Source organism: Anas acuta, chromosome 4, assembly GCF_963932015.1.
Source record: "Anas acuta chromosome 4, bAnaAcu1.1, whole genome shotgun sequence".
NCBI classification, from domain to species: Eukaryota; Metazoa; Chordata; class Aves; order Anseriformes; family Anatidae; genus Anas; species Anas acuta.
Genome location: NC_088982.1, coordinates 3,911,705 through 3,936,906, shown reverse-complemented (window position 1 = coordinate 3,936,906; position 25,202 = coordinate 3,911,705). Strand labels below are relative to the sequence as shown.

The 25,202-nt window shown below is 34.9% G+C and overlaps 1 protein-coding gene across 4 annotated transcripts in view; it reads right to left on the bottom strand.

Annotated features, from left to right (window-relative positions):
* The window catches only part of CTNNA2 (catenin alpha 2), a 468,162-nt gene that overhangs the window by 294,071 nt on the left and 148,889 nt on the right, over nt 1-25,202 (bottom strand). The window lies entirely within an intron of this gene.

Genomic DNA, 25,202 nt, shown 5'->3' with positions numbered 1-25,202 from the left:
TATGGTTGTTTACTTCCCACACAAACAACCACAGCAGATATACTGCAAAACCTGTCCTGCTGAAGCTGGAAAAACATAATTTAAATAAAATCCACAAACAGTTTCTTCAACACTATTCCTACACCCTTCCTCTCTCTAGCAAGCTCATTCTCTCAACTCCTTAACACTTGAAGGAACATTTTACTTTTTCTCTTGCAGCCCACGGACTGCATTTCTCACACTGCTCATACATGAAGTGTTACATTTTAATCTCTAAGACACACATTTTGGAGCCTGTACCTGCATGTTCTTGTATGTAATGAAAACTTGTAATGCCTGCCTTTTTTCTCCACCAGATTTCAATCAAAGAGAATCACTGAATGGTTTGGGTTTGTAGAGACCTTAAAGTCCATCCAATTCCAGCCCCCTGCCATGGGCAGGGCCCCCTGTCCCCAGCCCAGGCTGCCCCCAGCCCCATCCAGCCTGGCCTTGGGCACTGCCAGGGATGGGGCAGACACAGCTCCTCGGGGCAGTCTGGGCAGGGCCTCACCACCTTCAGGGGGAAGAATTTCTTCCTAATGTCTAACCTAAATCTGCCCTATTTTAGTTTACAGCCATTACCCCTTGTCTTATCAACATACCCCCTGACAGTATCCCTCCCAGTACCTGAAGGGGGCTATGGAAATGCCGGGCCTGCCGTTGTAAGCTCTCCCTTGCAGCCTCCTCTTCCTCAGTCCAAACACCCAAAGCTCCCTCAGCATGGCTCCATAGGAGAGGTGCTCCAGGCCTCTGATCATCTTCATGGCCTCCTTTGGACTTGTTTTAGGTCCATGTTCATCTTGTGCTGGGGGCCCCAGAGCTGAAGGCAGGCCTCCAGGTGGGGTTTCATGCGAGCAGAACAGAGGGGGACAACCCCCTCCCTTACCCTTCTGGCTATGCTGTTTTAGACGCAGACCAGGACACGGTTGGTTTCCTGGGCTGCAAGCACACATTGCCAGCTCACATCAAGCTTTTCATACAGCAACACCCCTAAGTCTTTCTTCACAGGGCTGCTCTAGATCTACTCATTGCCCAGCCTGTATTCATGCTTGGGATTGTCCCAGTCCAGGTGTAGGACAATGCACTTGACCTTGTTGAGCTGCATGTTGACAAACTAAAATACAATGTGAAACCCTCCTGTTCATTTTGAAAAGCACAGGCCGCATTTACACAGAAGGCTCTAATTACCATCAGGGTACCTGTCCTCAGAGAAGTTCTAGGTTGACCTCAGAGAAGTTCTAGGTTGACAAACCCCAAAACAAGTAAAAAACATGTCACATTTTCCCATTCCCCACAGTGTCGGTGGAAAGCTTGGGGGAAACTAGCACACACATTTTGATATGTTTTGAAAACTGACCTTTCTCTAATAGGGAGAAATGCAGTTGTTGTTGGAAAACAAACTTCTCCATCAAGATCCACATGAGGAAGATTTCAGTGAGGCATTACCTGCTGAAAGGAGCTAATTAAACAGAATTGATTTCCTCCCAAATGTTTGTTCTGAGTTACAGTTTAGGAACTTCAGTAAACTTCACTGCACACGAGATCAGTGAAGAAAGAAGGAAATCCCAAACTATGATATATTTGAATGGCAATTATTTTCTGTTTCCCAGCTGGATCTAGCACTTATTTGAAAATGTCAGAGAATTCATTGCTGTGAACAAGATGGTCCAGGGCACAAAGTTCAAAATGCAGCATTCACAGAAGGCAATAATTAGAACTACTCAACCACACTAAGATGCTACCGTGATTGAACAGCTCTGTCTGCGAGTAGTAGGGTCAGAAATTTAAAGTTGCACCATTTGGTGTAATGGCTATGATTGCTGCTTGCTTGTTTTCACACCTATAGTGGAAGGCAATTAAAGTAATATCCTTTTATTTGTAATTAGTTTGCATTATTGCTTTAAGCTGAAATCGAAGAAATGGGTAAAGGATCAGAAAAATGAAGAAAAGAACCAATTTTCTAACTAGCAGGTCTGTATCTTCCTGAAACTGCATTTATGTCAGAAAACAAAATTATTTAGTAAAGGCCTGAGAATGAAATGTCTCTGGACTTTATTCTCTTTTTTTCTCCAGTCAAAAAGACTAGATATGGAATGAAGTATTTATATATATATACATAAGGATATATATATATATATATCCACACACACACACGTATTTTCAAATGGAGCTCTTATATTTAATTTTAGGAAAAAAATGTATTAAAAGGATAGTTAAAAAAATAAATGTTTAGTGTCACTGAATATTCTGATTCAAACACAGACACACGCCTCTTGGGATAATGGGTATATTCTTCAGCATACATAGAAGAAAACAGTCTCTGAATCAGAGACTGTTCTCTGTATTTGGAAGAGAAGCTTCTTTTAACTGTTGAATTTCATTTCACAACCTTCCTGGACCTCTGATGAGGTGAAAGCTTGCACTGAGATTAGAGAAAGATTTGACAAGCCATTTGATATATTTGCCTTTAATAACTTTGGCTTTGCAACTTTCAAGGAGACTGACAAGTGACAGGCAAAAAGAACAGACAAAGAATCTAGTTCTGTGACTACAAGCTAGTCCCAAATAAAAGGCTTTTTTTTTTTTTTTTTTTTTTTTTGGTAATGAGTGGAACAACAATACAGTGGTTATGCATTAAAAAAAAAAAACAACAAAAAACAAAAAAACAAAAAACAACTCTTATCCTAAAAGCAAAGAACATTTGATCACTTGATATATCTAGTGATCAAGATGAAAACTTGCAATAGTTTGAACACAAAATTCAAAAATGTTCTACACATGAAGATAATTAGAATATCTGAATATCTGGTCAAATCAGCATTATAGATCTGTTGGAGGTGTTCTCAATTTAAAATAAGTTAAGACTGGTGAAAAGGTCTTACAGAATTAAAATTGTTTCATTGTTAATATGGCGCTATATCACCAGAAAAATCTCAAAGACTTTTTCTTATTTTTCTTTTCTTTCTTTACTGTAAATTGTGAGTTTTACTACTACTTTGAGATTCTTGTCTAAACCATCTTAAGCCCTTTCAGAAATAGCCTCTACAAGCAGCTGCTTGCCTTCAGAAGTCCTACCAGAAAGGACTCCTACCTGGCTCATTCTAGAAATGCTGACAATGATATCTCAGAAATACAGGATCACCTGTAAAAGTCCACATATCTCAGGTTCTAATACTATGGTGCCTAGAGTATTTTATTCTGCATGCAATCCAGTAAAAAAAAAATTGTTAAACTATTTATCTAATGAATATAAACCTACATAGGCCAATAAAATCACTATAGAAACCAAAATAATTATGGGTACAATATATTTATACATTCTCCATCCCTTTACTTTTGAAATTAAAATATAAGTAAAAAACAAGCCAGTGAAATCCATCCTCTTAAATATGCAAATGTATCTTGCATAAGTTCCCAGTCTTGAGTCATATGAGTTGTACACAAATCCTAAAACACTAAAATAACATGAACTTGTTAAGGGGTAAGCTTCTCCTCAATGAAGTGCATAAATGGAAGTACATCAACGGAATTTCTTCAATTACTTTTTGTCTGCTGGGACTTAAAATTCTTTATATAAGCTTGGCTGAAGATGAGTGCTAATGCTGGGGGGAGATTCTTGAGAAGAGCTACTAGAGGATAACAGTATTCTGTTATCAAGCAATGTGAACATCGTGCGCAACAAAATCTTAACTATGAAATCAACTCAGCTCTGCCATAACTAGAAAAGCCTCTAACTGCATATTTAAGGAATTATAATTTATTCCATTTATATGGCTTTAATAATAATATAATTCTAGCAGTATCTTCTCCTACTAGGACTGAAAAGGGTACTTAACCGACAAAGTATCAAAAAATTAAATAAACTGTTATTAAGATTATTTACCAATTCGGTTGGAAGATTAACTAAATGCTTCAGTGTTCACACCACCTACTGTTACTGTTTTTCAATGATAAGTAGCACTATTTGACAGTACCCAAGATGTATGAAGCAAAAAGCCTGATTCCATGTCTTGAGAAGTTTCCCTACAAGAGCCACAGCCTTCCTTAAATCTGCTTACAAAACTCTGTAAGTAGTTACTGGTCCTGTTCAGCAGCATCATTATTGGAGAATCCGTGTTTTTATTTTTTCTTATAAAATCTTACATGGGTAAAATTCTGCTTGGAGACAGGAGTCAAAACAACATACAAGGCAAGAGAAATAGTGTCAGAAATGATCAAATAAATTGTTGGGTTTGCTTTTGAGTTTTTAAAAAAATGCAATCCCCTCCCTCAGCTATATGTATGGCTGTCTTATCAAGGAAGAAGGGGGAAACTACTTCATAAAACATTATTAAATAATAGTGTTAAAAATCTGTTTCAGTAATAGTAAATGTCAAAACTCAGTAATAGCAAATGTCAAAGCTCTTGTAGTCTCTGAGCCAGCAGTAGCTTCTGCAAACATGATTTATTCCTTCCATTCCTAACACGCTCTCATTTTTTACCTGATTTTGCCTAAGGAAAGAGATCCACAAACTCAACTGAAATTACTGTCAATATTCAGGAAAATTATTGCAAAAGTAGGGCACTGAAATGATGAAGAAGTAAAAAGGCAGGATAGAACAACTCTATATGAGTGAGAGCCAAACAGAACAGGAAAAAAAAGTATACATAAAAACTGCCTAATCTCAGGATGTTAATCTAGATGTTAATCTAATCTCAAATGAGATTAGTAATAACCTCTAGATGTTAATCTAATCTCAGGAAGAAATAATATGATTTGTACAGAAGGAGCAGAGGGATCATGCAACAATGTATTTAGAAGGAAAAATTTGGGGAGATATAGGAAATATATGTATGCCAAAAGTTTGGAATTGAAAGTGTTGATGATACAGCCTAAAAATTTTGAAAAAACAGGTTATAGTAGGTGTCTCCTACTATATCACCCCCTATTAGCTGATATGCTAATAGTTTGCATTGTTGGGATCTATTGGTGTATTCATGATAGCTAGCGCCCAGGACCCTAAGCTTCTTCATGGATTTAGAGGATTTAAATACTACTGAGAGTACTGCATTGTATTCTCCCTCTTCACGAAGAATTCCCTAAAGATCCTTAATTCAGTGTAGGCTGAGAGAAGTAAATTTACAAGCAGAAATGATTGTATAGGCATTTATCCGTGCATTTTCAAAAATCTGAAGTAAACTAAAATAAAACATTAGATGATGTTGAGCTATGATCATAATTATTTTCCCTACAATATTTAATGAATAATTTATAATAAATAAATAAACAAACATCAAATCACTAGGAATTAAAATATATCAGTAAAACATCCAAGAGAAAAAAAAAAACATTCTTCATAACTATTACATCTTCTTACTCAATAAATGGTTTCAATAACGTACATCATTCATTAAAAATGGTTCATCTCCCTTGGCCTTTATTCACTGTTTAATATCTCTAATGAACTTAATGTAGCAAGTGATGTAATCAGACAAAAGGATGGTAAGAACTCTTTCTGCCACTATAAGCACAGTCATATTTAATTAAGAATGTAGTGCTAACTGAAGGCATTAGTTAATTATTACACACCCAACATGTTGTCTACCTTATAGAAGCAGTTTCTTCATCAACAAACAAGAGCTGGGATCTAATTGTTGACTCTTTAATCTTCTAGGTGCACTTGTATCTCATTAAATGTGCCTTACAGAACAAAATGAAGTTTTTGCTATAATGGGAAAGTATTAACAAAAACATAGTAAGTTCTTGGAGGCTTTATCTGGGAGCCATTTACAAAAGAAAAGATATCATTTCCCATTAAATACAGCATACCTGAAAATGGAAAATAAACGATCCATGTGGGTCCCTTCCAACTCAGGTATTCTATGATCCTAAGTGTGTGTAAAAGTACTAATTTGGAACTCTGTGATTTTAGAAGCTTTTCTACCATCTACTAATTTTGTTTTCTATCACTATATACATTTTATGTTATCATTTTGTTATGATTCTACTATGTATATGTTGATAGCACTCTTCTCTATGCATTACACTTTGCATAAATTGTAATATATATATTTTATATATATATATATATATATATGAAAGTTTAGTTTTTGTGGGGAAGGGCGTGTGTTAGTTTTGAAAGATAAGTATTCTAGATCTTCCTATTTTGCTCCCTTCCTTTCATGAATATCCCTTCCATAATTTCATAGATCAGCATTCCTGTGATTACCATGGATAAAGGATTTCTGTTAGAAGTTAGATATTACTTTGTTGTTAACTGGGCAGTACTATTTCTTAAGAAGGTCTCTAAAGTGCTTATCTTTTCATAGCTTAAAAAAAAATGTTGATTATTACTAAAAGAGTATGGTAAAGCATTCAGTAGATGTTTACTTGGCTCTCATATCAGTCTGAAAATGTGATTGTAACCAAGAAAAATCTCCCAGGATCACCTCTGCTAGATGCCTGAAGTCATTTTGGCTTAGGGATTCAGTGAGCCACAATTCGCATCTTTGTTTATATAAACCTATTAGATCATACAGTTTGGCAATATTGATAGAGATAAATTAATCCCTTATTTTTATATTATATATATTTTTTTTCAATTTTCAGTAAGTTAATTATGTAAGATAAGGCTCTGAAAAAATAAAGCTGAATGCATGTACACTATGAAAGCAATTTGCTTTTCTGATCAAAAAAAATAAAAAGCCTCAAAGCTATCAGTATTTTTCAGCGGTGTACTGATTTTTCACTGAGTAACGTCAACAGGTCAGAAATGCAAATACCATAAAATATTATTTTATTTTTTCTAGCACACTGTGCTGAGCAATTTGATCCATTATTGCAGTCTTCAAAGAGAGCAAGAAAATAGTTCATATTTAATGGAAATGGTTATAAGTAGTTTTCTTTAACAACAAAAAAATAATGAAGTAGAGATGGGCTTGTTTTCCTTTTCACCTTCAAGAGATTGTTATCCCTATGAGAAAGCAAATTACTTAATATTCTGAAGAAACTGATAAAAATCATAGAAATTTTAGATTCACATGCAAAAGCAAACTTTCATTTCCAGTCTATGTTCATATATTTACTGACATAAAAATTGAATTCAAGCTACTTATGGGCCAAAAGAAACAGGACAGCCCTAAGCATGATGTAAACTTCAAGAAAATATACAATAAAAGATGTTAAAGATGTTAAAAGATGTCCAATGACAATCATTGCACCATTTACTCTAATTACTTATAATAAATCCACATTATCACTGCTGTTACGTGGTGTCCAATGAACTGCAGTTTCAACATGAAGAAGTTGCTGGGTGATGTTATATATTACCAGTTGCAAAAGGTGAAATCTCTGCCTCACTGAGTGGCATAAGAGTTTAATATTGACTTACAGGGATTATTACTGTCTTTTGATGATCACCTGAATTTTCAAAATAATTTAGATGCTTACAATGCACTACCTGTAGATGGCTCAACTGAAGACAAAATTCCCTTTTTTTTTTTTTTCTTCAGGTGGCGTTATGTCTAACAGTGTGGTGCTTGTTCATCATGCTTGCTGGCTTTTGCAAATGAAAGGAAGGCTCCCTTTTTCCCCCTTCTAGAAAGATTTATATATTCTCATTAAATACATTTTTCCATACTGAATATAGAAATAAAACATCCTCTTCATATTTATCTCTGTAGATCTCTTGTGACCCCAACAAGAAACTAGAATGCCAATACTGATTAAAACCAAATAATTTCTGGAGTATTCATAAGGAAATCTGACACTGGATATTTTACTAGGGACTTCAATGACACCAATCTATCATACCTTATAAAAACTAAACAAGATATAATAGAGACACACCAATAAAATCATGTATTAATTGTCTCATTCCTGTGCCCTCTACAAGTATCTTCTACTTTTATAGGAGAGAAAGCAGATTCTCACACCAGCATAGAAAAGTGTTCAATATTTTTTTCATTTTATGTGCTTAATTTTGCATTAGCCATTAATAAATAAATAAAAACAAGTAAAATAAAATAAAAATGCCTTGAATCACTTTAGAGCAGATAGTACATAAACAATCTATTTATCCAGATTTTGACAAGCTTCTCTTATAAAATCAGCCTTCTTCTCTGAAAATACAAATCCTATGCAGGTTTTAATGACTGTAGTTGATGAAAAGACACTTAAGGAGTTAGATTCAGGTTTCAGATTTGTGAATTCATCTAAGAAGTAGACAGCCTGACCTCTTGTTAAACATGAGGACTGAAACATCAGAAAAAAAAAAAATAACCCTGGGGCAGTGTCAGGAATTTAACTCTCAATTTTAATTAAATAGACAGGTTCATCTACTTTGCAATTCCCCAGTAAAGCTACAAAAAAGTTTCTAAACACAGTGCAAGAGAAAAAAAAAATCTGAAATAAATATTAAAATGAAAAAAAAAAAAGAAAAGAAAAAAAAAGTATATTAACTTTCAAATCCACACAAGTGAATATACTTTCAATATACTCAAAATTTCAAACCATTAACTGCAGCACTGATCAAAATAAATAAATCAAGCATAAACCAAAATACACAGAAATATACTCAGGCAAAAATAAGCAGAAAAGAACAAATACATATCTAAGGAATCTAACCCACAAATTCACACAAAAATATATAGATGCACCCCCTTGGAAAAACTTTAGCTAAATAAAATCAGGAATAGCAGTTCTGATTTATATTCACAAATAATTCTAACCACCTGTGTGGCTGTTGCAATCTATACCAGATCTCCTATTTATCATGTCAAGGCCATTAAAACATGAAGGCTTATTTTGTATAGGCACAGCACTTTATATCAGAATGAAATATAAGGTAGATCAGAAGGAAGGGACGACATCAGTCAGCCGAAAGATGCAGTGCTGCCATCAGTCAGTGCCTCTGCAGTTATCCCATGACTTATTACTGGATTAGTTATTTATTTAGAATAAGACAGGAAGTAATATATGAGGAAACAGTAAAAGAATATTTATTTGGGCCATTTGAGCAGAAAGTGTTTGAAAAGTTGACCACATTTCCACAGAAGGCCAAATTCTCTCTCACAACAGGATTATCTCCTGTAGATACAGTTAAATATCTACCCTTGCTCTCTACTTCAAGCACCTGTGGTAACACCACTCCCTAATAGTTTTAACCACTTTTATTTTCCTCATTGCCTATTTTAGATATCTGCAAGGTTTAGGACTGCAAGGTCTCCAGACCAGTTTCTCTGCAGGGCTTTTACAGAATGCCTTCTCTTTCTTATTCTTGAATTCAGCGAGTTAAGATTGAACAGAAAGATATTCTGTGCAACTTTCCACTTAAAAAACAAATAATACAGCATGTATTTATAATTACAGGTATAAAATTAAGCCACGAATGTTTTTCGTTAACAATGTTGCAGTCTGTACCCATTATTAAAATAAATAAGACTTCCAAGTAAGTGTTGGACCATTTGCTCTGATTGTGCAATGAGTTTTATGCCTTCTTCCATAAAGCTTCAATTTTCTCTTTCTTTCCTTTGTCTTCTCTATTTCCTTTTGTTTTGGTTTGGTTTTGTTTTTTCAAAAATCTTTCTAATCATAACTCTTCTGCTAAGTGTTTAAGCAGCAGTTTACCTGATAAGTTGTTTTTTGTTATTTAATAACTATTGAACCAGTACCTTGTGTGTATTGTAACAACAATGCCCTCTGCCTGTCTGAATATCGGCATTTAAAGCTATGACAAAGTCGTTTATTGAATTGCAGGATTGAGTGGCAATTGTCACTGAACACAAACAATTTACATGAATTATCAGACTCTATTAATACCAAGTACAATGAAATAAGCATTCTGCACCTTGTGCTCTAAAATAAGTTTCACTCTGCTTTTGTGTTTACTTGCTTTTATAAGATTTATTGCAATAATGTGTTCCCTCTGCAAATTAACTGGAAAAAAATATCATTTTAACTTTTTTAAATAACAAAATTTTCTCGCAGAATCGTGCTGTCCTTGCCTCCTAAATGCAGCACATCATTCTATGGAAATTAGTAATGAATTAAAACTAAACCAAGGAACCTAAAAAGTTCAGAAGATACTCTAGAAAATGTATATACAACATCTTGAAGGCAGGAAAAGATTATGCCAGCGAGAAATTGCAAATAAAGAGCAAAATGGGCAATGAGTTATGTGCTGACTTCATGCTTATAGCTGCTTTTTCAATCTACATTGTCAGTTATACTTTTTAGTTGCTACCTCTGGTTACAGTGACCAAAAAAAAAAAGTAGTAAATAAAGAAATACGGACTTTTCTTTAATTTGGTTTGTGCAAGAACATGCATGTTTGATTATTTATTTCTTTTATCTACGGCTAGCAGTAGGAAATCCTTATCAGTATGTAACAGTATCCAAATTACATTAGGTGTTTGCTTTTTCCATGGTTAGAATCAATGTCAGTGAGCTGCAAAGGCATTTTATTACTAATTTCAGTAAGCTCAATTCTAAAAAACTTGCACGTTAAGATGGTCACACACAATGTACTTTTAAGAGATATATAATCAAAATATTAGTTCAAGAGAAATATACTTTTATAGTAGAAACCAGAGTTCTTATTTGGGACTGGACTTATGCAAATGATCTTCTCCTTACAGATTTTTTTTCATCTTTTAAAGTTATGCTGAGGTAGAGCTACATAGAAAAAAATAGGATGCAACCCCACCTTACCAACTTAATTAAATAATGGTGTAATAAACATATATACTATATGTACACACTTTCAAGCTGTATCAGCTGTATGCATTGATTTTAGAGGTGCTTTAGAATGCTTTTGAAATTCAGCAGATGCCAATTGCATGCAGAAGTGGAAGAAATGTAGGACCTGTCTGGGAAATGGTAGAATTCCTCATTAGTCTGCCTTCACGCAATCTGTAGGTTAGAAACTCTCCAGGTGATTACAGAGGACTATCAGGATTAGGTACCACCAAATGTTCTATTTTCTACGGATTTATATAATCCTTCTTTGAAATAACTTAAACTCCTGCTTTCAAAACATCTAAAGGCTAAGTATTCTACACATGACATGCAAAAGAAATTACTTATGTCTTGTTTGCTTTAAATCTGATTTCTTAAACTTATCTCTACTTCTTTATGGTACAAGAGAGTGAACAATCATTCCCAATCTACGTTTGCTGTAACACTCTTGGCTTTATCAGATCTCCTACAGTATCTCCCTTCAACTGTTCCTTAAGCAAGACGAAATATAATTTCTCTCCCTTTTTCAGAGGCAACTCTTTATTTCTAATCATTATTGTCAATCTTCCTTGAATGTTCTCTGTTCTTTTTAATATATGAATAGAGCTACACTTATTCAAAATACAGGTGTACAATGAATTGGTACAGTGGCAAAAAAAGCACTTACCATATGGCTGTCTATTTCTTCACAAGTACTCCTTTTGAGGTCATGAGATGATGCTTTCTCCCCTTCCTCCCCAACTCTTTGACCCAAGTGATAATGGATAATGTAAAGCGGAGACATATTTAGTAATTTTGTCTTTAATCATGTGCTGCAGAGATGCAACACTGAATTCATCACCACTGAGTTTCATCTATTTCTTTTCTGTTGATACTCTGTGTATGATACCGTTCAGACCACTTAAACAATGCTGTACCACCTGCAAACTTCATTACTTTATTACTTACACCTTTGCTAAATTTATATATACCTGCACACACACATATTTATTTAGCCTTTTGTATAGACCTGCTAGTGTTGGCTTCTTCCAGTACTCTTTAGGTCTTTCTTTAAAGCTGGATCATATTTGTCACCATTTTTCCACTAGTACCAGTGCCAGCTTAGGCAAGAGGTCTAGGTAAGAGCCTTCACAGAGGCTCAAATTGTCTTTTCCTTTTACAGACCCTTTCACCAGAGCAGCTCGGAGTCCAACAAAATAGTTCTAACCATATCAGTAGTTCTGTATGCTAAAATTCCTCTTTTTGCACTGAATTTCATTCTGGCGATCCTATCGTAGATTCGTCTACCCTTATTTCTTTATCCAATTTGAGTCAAATATTTCTTTTCTAATGCAAAGTGCATGGCAAGACTCAGCCTGTCATTCCTGTACAGTTTCTGCCTTGGCATTACAGAGTTCATTGTAAACTGTAAGCCTTATTGATGATATCAGAACTTGTTTTCTGGTGAGGAAACAGGCGAATATTCAGACAAGTAAATACATACTGTTTTGCTATCGATCCATGGGTCAATAAAAAGCAAAGACAAGGAGGACCACTAGATCATCTAGTGTGATATCTAGTGTAACTCACACGAGTATATTTCATCCAAATATGCTATAAAAAGACTTCACTTGGATTAAATATTTCCAATCCTCCCTGTCCCTTATCCTCTCAAACAAAAACAGAAACAGGGTACACCACAGTAAGAAAACAAAAAAGGCATAGGCAACCATAATGGCAGAAAACTAATTAGGAGAGAAATGTGAAAGCAATGCTAGCAAAAGGGTGCCAGAGAAAGGCAAAAGTAAACAAATAAAGCAAATGTTTTAAGTTCCTGTTCCCATCTAAGCTGGGGGAAGATTCAATTACATTTTCATCTCTAGCATTCACCCCTATAAATGATTTGGGATTTGCATTACAGGAGTCAGGTTCAAAAGGTACATCATTATTAGAGGAAGCAATCAAAATGTTTCAAGCTTTTAGGAAAAAGCAGGTTTCTGGCAGTAAAGGTAACATTTGTGAATATTGAAATAGCATACATGACTCCATCCTGCAAGTTGATAGCCCACATACCTATTCCCAGGAACCAGGCTGGACTCACCAGTCCTCATGTGCCCAGGAATTCATTTCCCAGAATCCCACCAAAGCCAAGGACCTCCTGGTCTTCTGTCTAATCCTCAAGGACTAATGAGACAGAACAAGCAAAACACATGGGAATATACAGAAAAGTTTTACATCAACCTCAATGCATCATTGCATTTACTCTCTGAATAAACCCCGAGCTGATACAGATCTGTAGAAAAAGCTGAATACTTCCTATCCCTCTTGGGGACTTGCTAATTCCCTTTGGTGCTCTGAGTCTGTATGCCCTGAAGAAAGGCAGAGCCTCATCCAACTTCTGATACAGGCACCTTACCATCATTTTGTACAGCGGAAGATGACCAAAAAGAGAAGAAGTACCTCAGAGGCTGTCTTTTCTCGTTCCCTTCCTCTGCCAAATCACTGATTAGCTTCTTCCAGACAATAGAAGATTTTGTTGCCAAGGTGACCTTAATTCTGAGAACCCAGATCTCTTCCAGGGTGATTACAAATCCAGGCTAGAGCCCTGAAGGAAAAATTCTTCAATGCTTGTATTTATTTTAATCTCTGCATTCATCTACAATTTTTAAAAGAGAAGTAAATAAAACATTGAAAATTTGAACGAGTAGCTAATTAAAGATATGTGGTATCTTATTAACATTTATTTATAATGGACAGGCAGATTTTTCCAAACACTTACAGTATAAAGATGAGACTGTGAAGCTGTGAAGCAACAGATCAGTCACATACCGCTGAGTGTAACTCACCTTCAGCTTGGTGAAGACAGAGAACAAAAGAACAACTCTTCTGCCTTCCCCACATTTCAATTTACTCACTGGATAACATAATTGTTATTCCTTAATCACTCACCTGAAGTGCTCACCTTATAAGATTTGATTACAATACTTTTCACTCTAAGACAACAATTATTAGCATGTTGAGATCTATACAAGAAATCTTGGTGTTCTTTAGTCACAAAGTCCGGGGGGGGGGAAAGGGGGAGAATTTACTCTGAATATGGATTAAAAGAGTATTCCATAAGCTAGACCATAACATACAGTTTTCTTCTTCTGAGCCTTTAAAAGTATGTAAAACCACTTGGTGTGGAAGAGAGAAAGAAGGAGAAAAAGTCTCTAAAACAAGCACGTACTGGAAACCAACTCTTGCCCCAAATGCACATGCAACTTTTCTAGTGTATTTTATCATTTTCAACAAAAAGTTGAAATGTATTTTCACACACTCGCTACCCCCAAAATGCTAGGTTCTGGGTTAGTACACTAGTAGGGAGTCTGGGATCCAGATTCCCCCATAAGAGGAGAATGTAAGTTACCTAAATTTCCGCTTCCCAGGCACATGCTCAAGTAGGCGGAGAAAACAAAGAAATGGCACTGAAATGGTATTGGTGACAGAAAGAAGTGGAGAATACATTTGTCCAGTCACTATATCATTTGGTGAAAGATAAATTGGGATCAGGAAACTCCTTTCATTGTTTTCTCTTTGTATGATGTAATTTGGTGATTTAGTTAGCTTTCTTCATCTTTTTGAAGGCTTATATATAAAAAAAAAAGAAAAATCATCATCAATAGTCTATGTTCTCATAAAACACATTTTAAAGTCTGCTTCCTATAGCAGTTTTACTTTCATAGTTTGAACATAGTTTAAATGACAATCAATCAATGTGCTTTAATTAGGTTAACTCAACACATGGTACTGCCACAGAATTCAAAGAACGTTACTGGAAAACTACAAAAAGAAAACTTTTAAAGTCAGTTCTTTCCTTATAAATTAGTCTGTCCTAGCACAATCCAGTGTAAACCACTATTTCAACAGATCTGCTTTACAAATACAGACACACTGGGAAATCTGAAGCATTTTCAAGGAATGTGAAATTATTTTCTAAAACAAAGATGGACCTCATTAGTCTTCTTTTGCTTCATGAAAGATGAGGTTGGCAGAATGTCATTTCCACTAGAATACTCATAAATCATTCTTTCTTTTGGAAATGATAAGCAGCAAAGAACTTATCTGGAAGTTTCCTTATGCTGTAATGATATAGGTAATACAAGTTAATAACATGTAACTTATTTGACTTTTGAGCTTTACATTTACCTAACTTATGTGCAAATTCCAATCATATATATTTTTGAGGAAGGAAAGGAAATGTTTTTCCAAGATCCTGGGCAAGAACAAAAAAATTTAAGTACCTCTTAAAAAGACTTAAATAAATGTACCTTTTATTTATAAGTACCTAGTATATATAAAAAAATAAATAAATAAATCAACATAAAAAAAGTTTGCAAGTATTCGTGGGCCCAACTTACAAATTTTATTTTTTTGTCATAATGTGCAGAAGCAAAACATATCAAAAAACAATAATAGAGTAAGTGCATCTCTAAGGTAAAAAAAAATAATCCCCCGTACCTGCTATCAAAATATAATAAACACTTTTTTTCTAATAACCGACTATTGCTAATTTATCACTTGTGTTCTTTTTTTCCCTCTAAATGGTTTAGAAAAGCAAAAGAAATTCCCAGTTGGTCAATGAATGCAGGTGTACATGAATGTAAAATCATTGAGCCCCAATGTAAATTCTACTTATGTAAATAAATCTATAATACAAAACTATAATACTTCTGCAAATCCATTCATTTTAAACTTTGAACAACATACCATAAAAATCCATTCCTCGGCAGTGGATTTTAATTACTGGTATCTTTCAAAAAGATTCAAAGAAATTTTTGAGGACTAGAGAATACAATGACAAGAACTAGATTATCAAGCTCCGCTAGTAAATTCTTGATTAATTGCAAGCAATTTAAGTCTCACTGTGCTAAAGTGCACACCATGCATGAAAATGAAATATATATATGCATGTACATATATATAGTCATATAGTATGATAAAGTGATTCAAGCTTTTCAAGTAAAAGTCATCAAATGAATGGTGTTGGTTTTTGTGTTTTTTGTGTTTTTGTTGTGTTTGTGTTTGTCTTTTAATTATTTTATTCTGAAACATAATTTGCTTGTAGAGTTCAGGGCTCACGCAAAAAAACAGATCACTTCTTCAGTAGTGAATTTACTACATGAATTTGAGATATTAATTAAATTACGTAGTGATGATTTTTTTTTCCCCGATTTGAGGAAAAAAACACAAAATACTACTACGATCTTTCTGCATTATAATAATCAGCAAAGGAGGAGCAAATGTGATGTAAGTAGGCAACATCTACTTTTAGCTTAAAAATTGGCAGAGGTTCATGGAAAATCAGTTAGGAGTTAAGTATATGTGGGTACCATTCTTCTACAAGAAATCAGTATCCATTTTTAATTAATATTCTACTTTTGTGCTACTTCTTAAGCAGACAAGAATACCAGTTCTAGCACACACTGCAAAATGCCAGAAATAGAAGCTTGTTGTCAGCTGGAAACGTGCAAGAACTCTGAATGTCAAATGGTCTGTTGCTGTGTCCAAACTCTCTTAAACATCATAGCCTCATAAAATACTAAAGGTTGGAAGGGACTTCAGAGCCACCCGATCCAAATCCTGCTCCAAGCAGTGTCAGCTATGAGACCAGACCGGGTTGCGGTTGCTCAGGACTTCATCCACCCAGGTCTTGAAAAACTTCATGGATGGAGACCTCTAGGCAACCAGTTCCAAAGGCTGACTGTGCTCTTGGTGGCAAACTTGATAAAAGCCAAATCCCTTCACAAACTAAGAAGGCAGATACAGGGGGAAGTTTGTCACATTTACTTTGAGTTCCATACAAGAAATTACAGAAGCTAGCTAGCAGCTATGTAAGGAAACCAGCAACTGGGAGACCAACCCTTCCCACAGATGTAGACTTCCATCGGGAATGTCCTGCTTCCCTTTCTCCTATGTCATTACTTAAGTCCAAGACACCTCTAGCTAAAAAAGCACTTTTACCAGGCCAACAAACCATGCAATGTTTATGAACTGCCAAACTCAGATGTGTCCCTGAACCACCCTGATATAATGTTGAAAGAGAGACAGGCATTTTTCTTTTCCCAAAAATGTCCTCTGCCCACAGGATGGTATTTTAAAAGAATTCAATGAAGATGTTTTTAGGTTTTAAAGAGGACAGGAAGAAATCAGGTTTTCCCAGCATCCATGGCCCACTTCTGCCCGTAGCTTATTTAATTAAATAAATATATCAGAATAGGAAGACATTTTTTCTAGAACCTGGAGGACAAATGAAAAAATAAATGTGTTTTTACAAAAATATAAACTATAAATATATAAAATATAAAATTCCAGATAGGGGAAGAAAAAAAAAAAAAAAGACCTTTATAAAGCAAAACCGGATCAGTTTATAACTTACCTCAACTACACTTTTTACCATCCCCATCAAAGAAATACAATCACAGGTGCCAGGCACACTTTAATATCAAAGTGACAGGCAAAGGTTGCATTTCATATCCCTGTGTCAGGCTCTTTCTGCTCCCTTTCAGCCGGGGTCTTCATGCATTATGTTCCAGGTAGATCTTGTCAGTTATATGTCAGGAAATGTTGAAAGGAAATGGAGAAATGAAAATGACTCTACTAAGAGTAATACAGACATCAAGATCTAGATGAAAATGGTAAGAATTACTCTGAATTCTTAATAACTCTTTCAAAAGGTCATTTAGCAACTGTGCGTTTCAGTTCTTCTTCTGCAAGAGAGAATTGAATAAAGTCAAGAAGACAAACGTTACCATGTTGTTTTCCCTGAACTAGCAAAATTAGCTAAAATATGAGTTTTTACATCATGCCTTATATACCGCACAATGTGCATGCAGTATAATTTCTTTTGCAGTAATACAAACAATTAAAAAAATATGTAGCCTCTTGCCTCTGCTTAATAAAGGCTTGCAGTTTGTAAAAAGCCTTGCAAAAATGCTGAAGACATGGACCGAAGAGTTGGACACTAAAACCATCCATATAGTTGTTAGAAAGTCCAATCCTTTAGGAGTCCAATTCTTTAGTTCTTTTCATTTTAGGGAATGACTAACCTACAAAGGCTGCAAGTTACCCCTTTCTTTGGAGTCACAAAATGCAACTGTGGCAACAATTAGCAGCATGTAGGTGAACCACAATAAATACTTTTGCCACAGCCTTTGGTATCCAGCAAAACAATGAAAGTAATACTTGCTTTCTTAAGTGAAGATTTGGATGTCCAAAATCAAATAATTAACTTCTTTCACCTGGTATTTGTAATAAAGGCCGATACAAAAGCCAAGGGGTTCTCCTCCCCATATTGGTGACCTGGAAGACGAAGATGTTAGTCAACTGCAGATGCTGCATGTGAAGAAGTGTGATGAGGAATCCAAACAAGGACAGTATTAATATTTTGAGAAAACAATTAAACAAAGCAAGATGAAGGAATTGTTGCCATTACTTGGAGATGTACTTCTGACTGTCAGTGCTGAGGCAGTGGGGCATAACTAAGTTATGCATGCTTTAGGAGCCAAGTTGTTCTCAGGATCATGATATTCATGTAAGTGGTAGTATTTCAACCCTATCACAGCAAATATATAAACTGCATATTTATTTTTAGGTCAGATTTTTATTTATTTTAAACAAATGTATTAGCACTCAGTTGTTGAAATTATCAGAATGAATTTTCTATCCAAAGTAATTCTTGATGTTGCTTAAACCTTCGAGGTCTTGAAAATTCCAGATATATTGTAATAGCATAAGCATCTCTTCCACAACAGAGGCTTGTTTTTAATGTTCCTGTCACCACAAATATGAAGATATTTAAGAAAACTTGTTAAATATTTTGCAGAATGCAAATTTAACAATCGTGTAGCTTTCTAGTAAAGGAGAAATTATGTACATGCATATGCATTTGTTTGAGGAACTTTTCTGTAGAGAATCGAAGAGAATTTACAGTATCTGACTTTTAGCTGCTATATAAGAAGTATTGCTACAACGAATACCTACTTTTTATTTATAGATTGTTGTAATTGAACATTATAAAACTAGAAAACTGGTTTGTATTCTATTCTTGGTGGATGTCACTTCTTTATTACTGAAGATAGATTTAATTTTATTTCCATCAGCTGGTGTTGCACTTCTGTTATTATAGTTCCATTGGTTGTAATGAAATGTCACTGCACTGCAATACCAGAGTCAGGAAAAAACATTAGAAAATCAATATGATGGTTAGGATATTCTTGGCATTCATAATACTTATCGTCTATTTTATAAAAATAGTGAGTGCTAACTGTATTAAGTTTTCTTCCCCTTGTATTCTCTAATTTTCAATTTCCCGTGATATTGAAAACTATTCAGCTGAAATTCTCCACATTGGGCTCTACCTGGTGTTCAGTTCTTTCAGAAAATGTATTGATTTTTGGAATAGGCAAGAAAAAAAAAAAAAAAAAAAGATGCAGCAAATTGCAAGTTTAACTCAATTTAAACCCCATACTATGCATTACTGAAAGCAAAGCTCCCTCCCTTTCTTTCATCAGATTCTTATTTGGGTTCAATAATGACAGTCAGGGATTCAACCAGTGTTTAAATGGTCACAAAAAATGATCTAGCCTACAAAAGGTCCCGTTTGAAGTCAAACCCTAATGTCTCCTTTAGCAAGCTCCCCATGCCTTGTTTCTGCCAAAAGGTGGAGTTGTAGATTAGCCCAGCTCTGCTGCTGATGATATACAGCCAGGGAGAAATTCATGGCTTGCAAGAGATGCATGGCTCAAGCACTACATTTGGCCACCCAAAACCACTGAAAAAGTTACCATTTGCATACATCCTGTGGAACTATTTTGTTCCCTATCTTCTCAAATATTCAAACTGTTCCACCAAGGCAAAAAATATCCACAATTTGCCTGAAAAAAATATTAAGCTTAAATTTAATAAAAATGATGAACATCATCCATGTCGTATACTCATTACTTGATGTCATTGTGAATACTCCTTAAAGTATTGTATTGGTGCACATTATTAATATGGATTTTAGAGAAATTTATTTTATTGAACAGTTGGAGAAAATTGATTTCTATCTTCCAAACATGATTAAGAACAATAATGGTGGTGGTAATCTGACTTCAGGCTGAAGTAAAACAAACTAGTATGATGTATGATCCGTGTGTGAGTGTGCATGTGTCATGGGATCATAACTGCAAAAATATGACAATTTATTCCTGTGATGCACATACTACCCACCTAATACAACTCAAACTGCTTCTGCCAGCTGATCTGAACACCAGTAGTCTGTTCCTGATCTGATTGTTCCCCTCAAATTCTGAACTACCAAGAATACCATTATGTCTACTGTATTTTAAAAATGTTTCCATGGCATAAAGTTGGAGTGTATCATTATGAATTTGGATGGAAAAGGCAGAGGCCATTTTTTGACACAATAGATAAACAGAGGAGAGAAACCTCTTCTTTTTAATGGTTATGTTTTTTTGTTTGTTTGTTTGTTTTTTTCTTTTCCCTACTTGTTTTCTTAGGCCCACCCTGCAATGAACAACTATAATCAAAGCATTAAACAAACACTCCTCCATTTCCCCCATGATCAAAATTAACAAAGGATGCCACACAGTGAGAAAAGATTTTACAGACTGCGGTACTGAGTGTCTTTAAAATCTATTTTAGCATGCTCTGAATAGATCCTCCTTCTTTAAGCACAGTCAAGGAGAATATAATGCTGTACTTCAGATCGCTACCACAGTCTCCCTTAGATGAGACCATGCAGATCACTACCCAAACACCTGTATGTATTGGCTAAATGTTAATGCATTCTGACAAAACCAGATTACCTTCCATACTAAATTATTCAATGCCATTATCGATATCAGCCATCTGCAAGCCTAATGCCCTTGTGTTCTAAAATTCTGAGTGCCTGCTGTATTATTTTTGTTTTACATTCCTGCATAAATCCGTTAAACTCAATATGTTACAGCAAATTCACAAAATCAAATGCAGTCTGCTGGCCTATAAAATACCAGTCACTGAAAATCGAAGGGTTTAATACAGTAACTATTCAAGGAGTCAGTATGCAGCCTTTGTGGGCTGAAGGTCGAACCACATGCTAAGTAACAAGTTAGATAATCCATGCTGTAGAACAAGGTATGTGTTTGCTATACATAGTATGGCCTTGAACCCATTCGTGTATTTCATATCTAATAAAAATCTGAACAGTTGGTCTGATTGGATTTTAAGTGATGCAAATTTGAAAATCAAATAGGCAGACTCCCTTTAGACTTGGTCTATTTAAACTATAATTGTAAAGAACTGCAGGATTACATTTACAGTGCTGCTGAATTCTCAAGAGATTCAGAAGGAATTTTACAGAAGGAAAAGTATTTATCATTTTAAAATTGTTATTAACAAATAAAAATGTACATAGTATATGATGCTCTATCATTTTGTTATTACAATTTTGCTTACATAGCAGTAAACGTGTAACTACTCTTCAGTGAATGGAATGCTCTTTAGTTTTCATAGTCATTTAATTATATGGATTGACAAAAAAAAAAAGAAAAAACAAAAGTTATATTATTGTCATTATGTCTAGCAACACAAAGTAAAGAGAAAAAATACCACTTACGTTTCCCAGACTACAAATTAAGGTATGACTCAGAGACCAGATTCACATTCTCAATTAGAAAGTAGTTTAATCTTCAAAAACTAAATCTTAAAAGTAATGACAGATTTGAAAACAACTTTCTACCCAACACTTAATATTCAGTGAGAGACTTCACGTGGCTTTGGTTAAAGAAACAGAAGCTAGAAATGTGAGAAACACACACGCACACACACATCCTAATATATCAAGAAACGTGAACTCAGAAATATGAGCTCAAATCAGGATAAAACAAAAAAACACCTTTTCTCTTCCACTGTGATTAGTATCTCCATCAGAAAATGACCTGTGTCCTAGTTCTTAAAGAGAAATTTATGAGCACTGGGAAATCACAACAGTATTCCGATTTTATTTCGCTTTCACATCTAAAATTATTTTTTTTAATGTTTTGACTGCTTTTCTTCCTCCTTTTAGGGAAAAAGTTGTTATCTTGCACGTTTTGGGCTCTGACTGATTATAGCAAAACCCTTTTACTGAAGCAAAGCTTTATTAAACATTTTCCAATATTTTCTGACAAAGAAAAGTGCATTGGCAAAGTCTGCGTGATCACTCAATGCGGCTATGAGATCAGGAGCACCTGGAAATGCTGCCCTTCCTACCAGGACACAGCTTATTTAGGAAGAACAAAATAAGACCACACAACGTTCCAGACCATCTTCCACTCTGCATCTTCACAGCTAATTTTAGGCAGGTTTCCCCAACACAGGAAATCACATTGCTATCACATTGCTTTGGAAGTTACTGGAGCTAGAAAGAGGCAGGTAGAGTTGGAAACCGACAGCACACAGAAAAGCAAGCAAATCTCCATGTATTAAACTTGATACGTTGAAAGGCCACAATGAGTTTTGTTCCAGTATTCAAAATTTAAAACAACAACAGGTAAAGCTGTTTATGTCTAAAAAAAATTATTCAGTTAAAATTTAAAATACCTACAAAGAAAACTACCAAAGGTAATAGTACTTATATTTCTCTCCTTCCTTATACATCCTGGACTAAACAACTTGAAAAACTAAACGGGGCAAAAAGGACAAAATGATTAAAAAAAATAGATATTCCAGAGGCCTATGTAAATCTCTAAAAATCTTAATGCTCTACAGACAATTTAAGTAAGGATCCTCAATTACTCATTTCTCAACAAAAGAAGATCAACTTTAGTTCAGGAACTCCCTGAACCATAAATTGCTCGAGGCGGAGAGAATAAATTTGCAAAGAATCACAATCACAATATGTTTGTCAGGTTCTTACACTCTTCTGTGACCATTATCAGAGCTTAGATGATAAGCCACATATATCTGATCCCTTTTACATCCTCTTCCCTTCAAATGCAGCCACCTTCTTTCAAGAACAATTTTCTGTGCTGAAAACCCATATACAATTATTTAACATCACCGCAAATCCCACAAGGTATGAGCAAATCATCATTTGAAGTTACTCACTGTGAACAGGCACTAAATTTGCTACATCAAAATTTCTTTCACATACGGGATTGCTGAAAAGACATAGGGGATCATTTGTACAGTATGTCTGACACACTCTTCCAAAACCATCTCCAGGACACCCTTGCTGACTTTTCCATTTGTAAACTGCCCTTAAGAGAGTACTCCTCTCTTAAGGCTTGTTTGTGTACATTTTCATGTCTTATTTACAAACTTGTCATGAGGACACTAGTTCATGCTGAGAGAAAAGCATCCCTCAAAAACAATCAACTCAAAATATGGTGTTTGGAATGTGTCAAACTCTTTCAACTGACCAAAGGGAATTCACAATGCTCAGGTTCCTTATACCTGAAGAAGGTTATATAAGAATAACCAAAAATTCTGGAAGACATTAAAAAGCCAACAGTAGTCTTTCACTGTCACCTGTGCAGAATCATTCTTCTTCCACAGTTTATACACAACCACTTTCATACGCACTCAGACACGAGGCAGTAAGAGTGGATTTGATTTTTTATTGAAACAAAATCCAGTAGAGATAAAGGCAGTCAAAAAACTTCCTGACCAGAACAGCGAGGGTATTACAAATTAGTAAATATATTGGAAGATGATGCAAAGTTCACATTAACCATTTATCTTCTAAGGCAAAAACACTGTGTTTTACACAGTTCTAGCAAAAGCTGTCCCTCAGCAGGGCCAGTAGCTCCTGTTTGCTAAAAAAAAAAAAAAAAAAAAAAAAAAAGCAATTTGCCTAAAAATCTAAATCACACTAATGCAGTTAGACTACTGTGGGGTTAGCCATCTGGCTTAGAGGCTCATTAGTAAAGAAATGACCCCTATGCATAAAACACAGTTGGGTCATTCCAGGCTAATGAGCCTTCAAGTTTTATTGTTTGGTACACACAAATGGTTGGATGTGGATGTACTTTGCAAGTCTAGTCTTGCACACTCTCAATCAGGCATACCTTTTATTTATTCATTCACTTATTTATTTATTTACATTGAAAGGAGAAACAATTGCTTGAAGAAATAAATAAAATGGCTGTTCATTTAAGGTCTGAGCAGGCTTCAGTAAATGAAGTTCCTTGTTAGCTTCTGGCAAAAATAAATAAATAAACAAACAAACTGTCTCTGTTTTTCTGTTTCAAAATATATTTCATCAGTTAAACCATGATGTGAAATTGCAAAACATTAACTTCTTTATGCTTGGCTTTTAAACATTTCATTTCATAACTTTTAATTTAAATTCACACTGACAAAATGCTTGCAGTCGAATGTTTGGATTAACTGTGTGCTGGCTCTCCATGCAAAATCCTAGAATCACTGAGGTTGGAAAAGCCCTCCACGATCATCTGGTCCAACCATTCCCCTACCACCACTATCACCCACTAAACTATGTTTCTAAGCACCACATCCAACCTTTCCTCAGGGATGACTCCACCACCTCCCTGGCAAACCTGTTCCAATGTCTGACTGTTCTTTCTGACAAGAAATGTTTCTCCCCTTAAAATGTGACAATAAAATACAACTAAAGTAACGTTAACTAGTTTTGTGCATTCCTGGTGTTCCAAATAACGTGGTTATTATTATGTGTTTGAGATTAGATACCATCATTTGTCTTACCTCTTTGTAAATTAAGATTTGTCAATCTCTTTTCTACTCTACAATGTTGGCTCTTTTCAGCAAGAAACTGTACAGTGTTTAACACAATGGTTTAAGAGAACCAAAGATTTCATTACATTAATATGTCTCTGGTTAATTCTACCTTATCTACTTATTTGGCTTAGTCTTAAAACCCAATTAAAATCTAATTTATCTGATCCTGGAATTCAAGTACGGTTTGGCAATGAATTTGACAGCCTTATAGTAACTAGATTACTACACATCGTGCCCCAAGGTATTTTAGATGCTGTCAGAAAGAGCTCAGTCACTGTCCACTTAAAGCTCCATAACTGTCTTTCTGTCTTTTGGGGATCTCTGACTTTACATTGAAGTTTCATTAGAATTTAAAAAAAAAAAAAGTGATGTTAGTAAAGATATGAGCCAATCCTCAACATAAATTGGAAGAATTTCCATTAAATAAAGAGAAATTATAACTTGTAGACTTAACTCAAAGCTTTACCAAGCGCCTGAAACAATTTCCAACATTGTCATGTACTGTAATGCATCCATCTGGGTTTTCAGTCTCTCAGTTTCTTTTTAAAAACAATTGCCTAACAAATGAAAGAATTGGTCAAGATATCTGTTAATTAAACTGACAAACATATAAACAACCTACATAACATATGCATTGTGAAAATATGTAGTCAATATGTTACCCTAAGCTTAATCATAGCTTACTTTACAAAGCACATAAGCTCAAAGCTTTATTATAAAT